At 35.1% G+C, this 7,253-nt stretch overlaps 1 long non-coding RNA gene across 1 annotated transcript; it reads right to left on the reverse strand.

Annotated features, from left to right (window-relative positions):
- Positions 1 to 4,288: 4,288 nt before the first annotated feature.
- On the reverse strand, positions 4,289 to 5,501 carry LOC112346277. Its single transcript, XR_002992371.1, has 3 exons — positions 5,297 to 5,501; positions 4,968 to 5,248; positions 4,289 to 4,894 (listed from the first exon to the last, which is right to left on the reverse strand). It is a non-coding gene; the product is annotated as an uncharacterized LOC112346277 (long non-coding RNA).
- Positions 5,502 to 7,253: the final 1,752 nt, after the last annotated feature.

Genomic DNA, 7,253 nt, shown 5'->3' on the forward strand with positions numbered 1-7,253 from the left:
GAATATTTATCATCTGGATGTCATGCCATAAGAGATAGCAATGAGTAGTTTATTTCAATGATAGACAATTATTAGTTTGTCTATACATTTTATATATTTCATAGAGCAATTTTAAGTCATTTTAAGACTGTAGTGTGGAGTCAATTAAATATAAGTATGTAGCATCAAGTGTTTTTAATTTTCATTTTGCTGTTAATTGTGTCAAAGTTTTTGCTTTAGTTGTGCATGTATAAAGGACCTAAGGTTGTATTTCTTGTTTACCTTTCTCCTTATATACTAAGAGGTTTATGTTCTTATATGATAGATAAACAATCTTTTGGGCTCCTCTGTGCTGTTGTAGAAATAATACTTACAATGACAAATCACGAAAGATAAGGAAACATAAAATAAAATATCAAAGCACTAGTTTTACCATCAAAGATAGAAAAACTATTTCAAGAAAATTTTACATAAGAGAAACCTTATAGATCTTCTTAAACTAATATTCTCTTTTATCTTCATCCAAAGATAATAATTGCATTATAAAATGTTTGTATTAAGACAAACATGCAATAATGCTTCATGATAAATCTATGCATTCATGTCTATTATATGACATGGCATTTAATATGGTATAAGATATCTCATACATATACAAATATCAAATCCATATCTTAATAATATCTCAAAAATTAGCAAAGTCTTTGATATTTTTAATCAGTCTTGCTCATAATCTTACTTAAATCTACCAGCAGCTTTACATGAGTTTTATCTAGTCTCAATATTGACGAAATGATTTATTTCTATAGTTAAAACATATGGTTTACATAAGTCTTTTGATCTTGCTCTAGATTTCTTCTGCATTTGTATTATCTCAATCCCTATCAAAACATAAGGAAAATATCATAATAATAACATACATAGTTAAACATAATATAATCTTTATATTAAAAATCCCTTCTACAATTCACTCTATCACTTACACGCATCATAACATAACAAATATAACTCATAACATTATATCACATTTAAAATTCTCTTTGTTGAGTGAAGTCTTCTATTCTAGTCTTGTACTGTATTTTCTATTGTATCTACTATATACCATCTTTGCACAACAAAATTATGTTTAATTTTAATAATATAGTATTGAATCAATAAAATACTCTTTGTTCTGTAAAGGTTTTTTTCTATAGAACAATGAGTATGCTGAAATATTTTCAGGGAGATATATCATACCCAAGATAAATAGATCTTCTTTTTTAATTTTTCAATGTTAAATTTTTTTATTGTATGCAAGGTTAAATTTATCTTAATTTTGCAACTATTCATCTCCAGAGAAATGGAAAATAATGCAATTATATAATAATGCAAATTTTTGGGAAGATAAGATCATATTTTAATCATCACTAAATTTGAAATTGAATTCTTCTATTGCCTTTATAAAAAAGTACAAAAACCTAAACACATTTACAAGATTGCTGCCATGATTTAAAATAAATTAAATGTTCATAAAAAAAAAGAATTGTATACTACCAAAACATAATAGGTTAATTTTGGGAAATTATAATTTTGATTGCATATTGAGCTAAAGTGTTTTTATCTGAACTGTAATAATACCTTTAACATTAATTTTTACTTAACTGTAATATTGCCTCTAAATTGCATAGTTTACTAAAGAATAATAAAATTTCTATTATATATTTGTTTTTACATTTAAAAATATACTTAAAGTAGATATAATGTTCATCTTAACAAAAACCAGTAATAATGCTTTATGATAAAGCTATGGACTCCAATAAAAAATAAATTACTATTAACTTATTCAACACTACTCACTAATAAGGATTTATATAAAGGTGAACATGATCACATATTAATATAGCTTATAAAATTATTATTGTTTTAAACATAAACATGGATCTAACACATTACTATGAAAATACTAATATTCAAATGTATTGTGTATTATATAAGAAAAATTTAGGAATTCACTATTTCAATTTATATTTCTAATTTAGAGAAAAATATTGTAGTATTAAGTTTCCCATTTGTGAGTAAAGTGCTACCATTGCATTTTATTCTTTACTTTATTTTATTAAAACATAAATTTTTGATACTTAGCAAAGGGAGCTTTCATGGAACCAATGATCCTGGAAGATGCTCCCTTTGACACGGACACAAGGAAGGAAGAGATTTTCGGTCCCGTGATCCTTCTCTACTCATACAAGTCAGCTCTCAAAGTTTCTTAGCCACTGAAGTTCTTCTTTACTTCCTTTGTTTTTCTCTAAACTTAAACGGTGGTGACGCAGTGATTTCAAGGAAGCCGTGATGGAAGCTAACAACACGCATTACAGTCTCCAAGCCGGCGTCTTTACGTGTGATCTAAACAAGGCCTTCTATGCATTTCAGCATATAGAGGTAGCTTTGCATTTGAGATATAGAAAGTATTGATCGACTGTTTGATAATTATTTGATCCTCACAGGCTGGAGGAGTTTGCCTCAACGATTCGCCAAGCATGTGCGTTGATAGCCAGCCATATGGTGGGATCAAAGACTCTGGAATCCAACGAGAGGGTGTCAAGTACGCGATGGACAACATGCTCGAAACCAAAGTTTTAGTCATGTGCAATGTAGGCAACGCGTCTTACTTTTGATCAAGCTCGAGCTCGAGCTTTCGAGAAGAGTAAATACAGTCTATCCACAAATCATTGCCGAGTTGTCCTTGTTTGCTCGCTCACTCTCTAGCACCATCAACCTTTTACCTTTAGGATGGAGAATGCTTGTCTATAAACTCCTGGGAGAAGGTCCATAGCTTGTGAGCAAGCTCGGGATCTCTGCCATAAGCGCTACAGTTGGATTTGTTGGAATCCACGAAGTATTGCCCAGTGACGTCCTTGAGGCTTGGATGTAAAGCCACGTATCACGTTGTAGCAGCGCCCTGAGAGATCGATCACATATTAGTCAAAAAAAACTTCCAGATTATTGGGAGAATTCTTCTTACCTATGGCACATTTTTCCAAAGGAAGCTGGAAAAGAACTTGAGAACCCCTGCATGAAGATCAAAGTTCCATAAGTAACCAAAAACAATGACAAGGCAAAGAGACAAACTCATTATGTAGAATGTGTACCGCATCAAAGGTGTCATTATAAACCCTGGATGAACAGCATTGGCTGTGCTGTCAACTCCTTCGGCTTAATCAGCGAAAGAGAAAGCATTGACGAAAGAGAAAGGTGGGAGAGATTTCAAAGCATTAGACGAATACCTTGAATCTCATTGCCAGTTCTTTGGCGTGGAAGATGTTTGCGAGCTTGGATTGACTGTATGCTCTAGTGTCGGAGTACCTTTTGGAAGAAAAAAGGAAGAATGTAAGCTCACGAGAAAAGAGAACTGTTTGGTGTACTAATGATGAGATTCCCAGGTGCCTTGACAGTTTCACCACCTGCTTGAGCAGCCATTGACAAGCTGTCCTTTCCACCTTCTATTGCGACCTCAAGCTCGATCATAGTGTCGCGAAGAGCAACAGCAGCATTGTACATATGTGCTCCTTCGGAATCAAGCTCAACCTGCAAAGTCAAACATATCATAAGGTGAAATATCCTTGACAAAAAAAAAAGTTCTGGCTGAGCTGCAGGATGCTCATCAATGCTCTGGTATCAATTTATATTCCAGCAGAGCTGGAGTCTCTGCTATAATAGTACTGCACGATAGGAATAAAGTGGGTAGGTAGAGAACAAAAATAAGTGCCCATTCCATAGCCAGGAAAAAAAGCTATTTTGATTCACTAAGATCAAGGTACAGTTCAGTATAGTACTTTTTTCTTTTATAATTACAGAATTTTTTAAACTCTTACAGATTTGAAAACTCATGGCCTCTGTTGTGGCAAGAAACTGTGCTGTTGGGATCCAAGGCAGTCCTCCTACAAACACCAGATAAAGTAATAATAGCACTAATAATAAATATTCACCTATAGCCAGCAAAGAAGTAATGGACGACAATGAAGATTTGAAGCTTGGCAAGCTCGTCGGACCCATATCTCGTTACCCATTATACTTTTAGCATTGACCATTGAGCGTCATATACCAAAAGAAGGAAAACAAGAAGAAAAAGAAGGGCAGAACATCGTGAAGAAGAAGAAAAAGCAAAAATCTTAAGAAACAGAACAAAGTGAAAGCTTGGAAATGGAATAGAAAATGCGGCCTACAGACATATGTCCTTTCAGAACCTTTCTTTAGTTGGCTGAATTTTCCTATTTCTTGTGCAGAGGTTCAACTTTGTCAAACTATGAGCGCTAGCTTCCCTGGATTTGGATGATGTCAAAGGATTTCTTAAGCATGGAAACACTCATTAGAGGCAGCAGACACGGTTTGTGACGGCTTAACCTGGACTATAAGAGCCTTGTATCAGTGACCCACTTCATCACGGAACGACTCTCATCTTCAGATCATCGATTACTGCCAAGAAAATTCGAGGAGGAAGAAGACATGCCAAGCTGCAATACCTGAGGATGGGAAGTTGGAGAGGGAACATATTGGTTTTGCTTCTGCTGTCTCTGAGCTAGTGTTTTGGATCATGATGAGAGTGGAGGATACAAGAATGGCTACCACAGTTACTCGAGATCCTGTCCTCAAGCCAAGAGAATCATCAGGGACACTCTGAGCAAGCACACCGATTGGGACAGGACGATACCAGCAGGAGTTCTTCGCTTGCACTTCCACGACTGTTTCATCGACAGGAGTAGCTTTGCAAGATTTAAATTCTTCTCTTCTAACTTTGCTGTTCTTCAGGACTGTGATGGATCGGTTCTTCTCGACTGATGGAAGTAAAGTGTAAAAGTTGTCCCTTCCAAGCCTCATGTCCGCCAAGAGCTTCATTTTTGTCCTGGTGTTGTCTCCTGCGCTGACACTCTTGCCATAGCTGCCAGAGATTCAACCGTCATGGTAAGTTTAGCATCTTTTATCAAGTTCTAAGATGGAGAGAAAAGTATTACCAAGTCCCAACTGGATGCTACGACGGAAGAGTTTCCATCCAGGAAAACAGCAACACCTTACAATCTCCGTTTGGGGATGCATCAGCTCTCATTAAAAACACTGGATATTTCAATTGGCTCCAAAACTGTAAAACAGTTGTAAATCACAAAATTTGTGAACCAGCCAGTTCTCGCCTCTATAGGATGATCCTTTTGACAGCAGAATAGTACGCAATGGCCAACTCAATCCAGGGCACTGGAATTTGAAGACATTGCAGCCAATTCTTGGAGATCTTCCCCATCTACAAGAACAAACAATGGAGGCTGAAGTGGAATCCAGTGAAGTTTACCTTCCATGTACCAACTTATAGCATGGCAGGAGAGTCCCGCAGCCAAGTCGTGGTGCTTCATCATGAGATTGAGCAGTGGCCGCTCCATCACCTGCTCTTGATTCGACACAAACACATCCAGCCGAAACCAGAGTCACTCGTGGGACTCGATGTCTGTGACACAGGAACACCACCTGTTTACTCCTCCCATTTTCTCCTTGGCCTTGTTCTGGATGAAGGCCCAGTCCTCGAGGATGGCAGCATCCATGCTCTTTTTGCAGCGATGCTCCTCTCGCCCCATGTTTGCCCCAATCTGCCCAATCGCCCTACAAAATTTCACTTGATTTGGAGCGTCATTGAAGCGTTGCCACCATGTCACAATCCTCACCATTGCTTTGGAGCATCACAGATCTGGATTGTTGAATCAAGAGCATCTGCCATAAGAAAAAATGGATATTCTAAAAATGGAATAAAAGACGCCGGATGCCATATGCCAATAACACGTTTAAATATACTAGCAGAGACCCCAGCTCCGCTGGGAGATATAGCATACCCAAGATCTTCTTTTCTAATTTTACAATGTTAAAAATTTTGATTATATACAAGTTCAAATGATATTATATCAATTGTTATAAGATATAATTTCTTTCTCTTGATATCAATTGTTTAAATGCAAAAGACTGGCATTCTGGCCATGCACAGCTCTACATGACTCAATGCCATACAACTCCATACCATTGGGATGCCTTTGAAGGAAGACATCACTCGAGCTCTTCAGTCAACTTTGCTCCTGGTTTCAGCAAGACACAGGTGGCCTTGCATCCACAAACAATGAGCTCCTCCTGTACAAGTGCCTCTTTATGGGGCAAAACCGTCACAAAAAATGAATAAAAGCATTTCAACCCTTTTACCATGTGTTTTAATCTAGGCAGTCATTTGAAAGTGATCAAATAGTAACTGCCCAAGTCCTCCAAGTGAGAATGGAATTGAGAGATAACATATAATAAGTAAAGAAAAGATTCTTAATCAGCAAATCAGCAAACATGACAACAGATGATGTACCTGCTGACAAATCTTGCAGATGGTGTCCTCTTTTTTGTTGCACCAGTGCTACACATGCGTTTGATGAGCATACTACCAAACACAAAAGAGAGAAAAAAAATGAGGAAGAGCCAGAAAATTGCTTAGAACTCTCAGACCACATATTATAGAAAATTATAAGATTATTAAGATCTAAAAAATTTCAGTTCAATCATAAAATTAAAATTAAATTATTAAACACATCAACTATCTAAAGGAGAACATGATTATCAACAAACATAGATTATAAGACATATTAATATATTTTATAAACATAGATCTAGCACTTAAATAATAATATTGTTATATTTTTTTATGGTACTATAATTAATAGAGTATAATAACATTATCACTGCTAGATTATATATATTAATCTATATATGTGGTCTTAGAACTCTCAGACTAAGTATTTCAGTCTTCAAGATTAGCATTTTCTACAACATCCATCTTACATTATGTAAATATCATATAATAGTGTATTACAGAGTTCAGTAGTTATAACAGAATCCATAATCTTAGCAGAGACCCCAGCTCCACTGGGAGATATAACATACCCAAGATAATTAATTCTTCTTTTCTAATTTTACAATATTAGAAAATTTTATTATATATAAAGTTAAATTTATCTAAAATTTCCTAGTATTCATCTCCAAAGAAATGTACAATAATGTAAATAAATAATAATGCATGTTGGGGAAGTAAAATCATTTTTTATTGTCATTAAATTTGAATTTGATGTTTTTATTGTCTTTATTTAAAAATGCACAACCCTAAATACATCTACAGGATTGCTGTCATGCTTTAAAAGCAATTAAATTTTCACAAAACCAAAGAATCATAGACTACCAAAAAATAATAGATTAGTTTAGAGAAATTATAATTTTAATTGCATACTGAG

Source organism: Selaginella moellendorffii, unplaced genomic scaffold (genome assembly GCF_000143415.4).
Source record: "Selaginella moellendorffii unplaced genomic scaffold, v1.0 SELMOscaffold_13, whole genome shotgun sequence".
Lineage (NCBI taxonomy): Eukaryota > Viridiplantae > Streptophyta > Lycopodiopsida > Selaginellales > Selaginellaceae > Selaginella > Selaginella moellendorffii.